This window comes from Neopelma chrysocephalum, unplaced genomic scaffold, assembly GCF_003984885.1.
Source record: "Neopelma chrysocephalum unplaced genomic scaffold, ASM398488v2 Primary Assembly neopelma1_116, whole genome shotgun sequence".
NCBI classification, from domain to species: Eukaryota; Metazoa; Chordata; class Aves; order Passeriformes; family Pipridae; genus Neopelma; species Neopelma chrysocephalum.
Window position 1 is genome coordinate 3,763,887 of NW_020897778.1, and position 2,823 is coordinate 3,766,709.

A 2,823-nucleotide genomic window follows, 5' to 3' on the forward strand; every position below is an offset into this window, starting at 1 on the left:
TGGATGTGTTTGGGATGCCCCACCCCTGGATGTGTTCAAGACATCCCATCCTTGGATGTGTTCGGGGTGTCCCATCCCCAGATGTGTTCGAGATGTCACATCCCCTGGAATTGTTTGGGATGTCCCATCCCTGGATGGTTTGAGATGTCCCATCCCTGGATGGTTTGAGGTGTTCCATCCTCTGTATGTGTTCAGGATGTCCCGTCCCTGGATGTGTTCCAGACATCCCATCCCTGGCTCTATTCAGGATGTCCCATCCCTGGATGTGTTTGGGATCTCCCATCCCTGGATGTGTTCAACACATCCCATCCCTGGATGTGTTTGAGATGTCCTATCCCTGGATGTGTTCAACACATCCCACACCTGGATGTGTTCAAGACATCTCATCCCTGGAACTCTTCAAGACATCCCATCCCTGGATGTGTTCGGGACATCCCGTCCCTGGATGGGTTCGGGACATCCCATCCCTGGATGTGTTCAGGACACCCCATCCTGGAAGTGTCCAAGGCCAGGTTGGATGGGGCTTGGAGCAACCCAGGCTCGTGGAAGGTGTCCCTGCCCATGGCAGGGGGTGGAAGAAGATCATCTTTAAGGTCCTTTAGGGTCCCAAACCATTCCATGATTCCACCCTGGCAGCACAGCCCAGCAAGAAGCTTCTCCGTGTTGCAAAATCCTGGAATGGGTTGGGTGGGAAGGGATCTTAAAGCCCACCCAGTGCCACCCCCTGCCACCATCCCAGGCTGCTCCAAGTTTATCCAATCCGGCCTCGAACACTTCCAGGGATGGGATATCCATAGTTGATCCAAGCTCAAGGGCCCTTTGGCGACGCCTTTGGATCGTTCCCACCAAAGGAAAACCAAAATAATCCCAAATCTCCTCATTTTCCAGCAGTTCCTTCCCCCTCCCTGCTTGGATTGTTAATTGGCTGCTCTCGACTCGCTCCCGTTTTATTTCCAGCTCCGAAGGAAAATAAAGGAGGAAAAAGGCCCTGGGAAATGAAAGGTTGGGATTGAAAAAAGCTCTGAGTACAGGGGTGGAGAGTGGGGGAGGAGGAGTTGGTTTGACTCGTTCTCGCAGGGTAGAAAATCCAAATAAAGACTAAAAAATAATATAGAAGGGATGAGAACAACAAATAAAAGGAGGAAAAAAAAATAAAGTATCAAAAGGAAAGAAGGGAAATAAAATGGAAAGGCAAAATGATAATCGAAAGTGTTATAAATTGAGATTAATGAGAATAAATAAGAATTTAAAATGAGTAAATTAAAATTAAAAATAATAAACACGTTTAAAATAAAATTAATTAAATAATAAAGAAAAATTTTTAAAAAATTAAAATTATAAAAACATTTAAAATAAATTAATTAAAATAAATAAAAATAAAGAAAATAGAAATTTAAACTGATAAAAACATTTAAAATAAAATTAATTAATTAAAACAAGTAAAAAATAAAAATAAAGAAAATAAATTAAAATATTAAAAGCATTTAAAATAAGATTATTTACAATAAGAAAGAAAAATAAAGAAAAATAAAGAAAATAAAAATTTAAAATAATCAAAACTTTTTAAACAAAATCAATTAAAATAAATAATAAATAAAAAGAAATAAAATAAAAAATTAAAATGATAAAAACATTTAAAATAAAATTAATTAATTAAAGTAAATAAGAAAAATAAAGAAAATAAAAATTTAAAACTATAAAAACATTCAAAATAAAATTAATTAAAATAAATAAGAAAAATAAAGAAAATAAAAATAAACTTATTAAAATAAATAGAAATAAAAGTAAATAGATAGAAATAAAAGTAAATAAAATAAAATTAAAAATTACGACCACTTAAAAGAAACATAAATTAATTAAAATAAATAAATAAAAACTAAAAAATAAAAATAACAGTGAAAAACATGTAAAATAAAAAGAAATTAACAAACATAGATAAGGATAAAAATAAATAAAACCATTTAAAAAGAAATTAAAAATTAATCTAAGGATAGACCTGCAGCCCCAAAGCCACCGCGGGGCCACCAACAAGGCCCAGCCACGTGGGGACACGGCAGGGGACAAGTCGGGGGGGCACCTCCAGCCAGGCCACCCTGTGCCCACCCCAAACTGGGCATCAGCCGGTGCCACCTCGCTCCTTGTCCCCAAGGCCACCCTCAATTAACCCCCCGCTTAATTAACCCGCACCCAGGGGCCGCGCGCGTATGCAAATCACTCTGCATATATGCAAATGACCGCGCTTCCCATTGGCGGCTCCGCACGCGGAGATTTGCATAACTCGGAGCCGCCCGCGCGCCGCTAATTGGCGATAATTAACAAAGATTAAAAGGAGGATCTCCCCGTGCCCCGCCGGCCCCTTGTCCCCCCCGTCCCTGGGATGCTCCCGGGAGCCAAAATAACCCCCCGGAAAATCCGGGAAAACCTATTCCCAAGGCGGGAATGCGGCGGGGAGCGGGAACTCGCCTCGCTGGGATCGGCTTAAACCGGGAATGCGCTTAAAAAGGGGAAAAAAACCCCACAAACATCCCCCTCCCCGTGCACAGCCCGTTAAACGCTTTCGGATCCCGCTCCCTCCCGGCGCTACCCCCGAGCTCATTCCCAGCTGGAAAAACCACGGAAAGTCCCCTTCGGCCACTTTTTCCCCGGGCTGTTTGCTCGTAAAAAACCGACTTATTTGGAGGGTTTTTTGTGTCAGAAATGTTAATTGGCCGTTGGGATATTAGTCACAGCCGCCCCCCAGCCCCACGGGCCACCCCTGCTGTCCCCGTGGCCACCAAAGGGCGGGATGGTCCCCTTGGATAAATCTTTATGGATCCCTCCCTG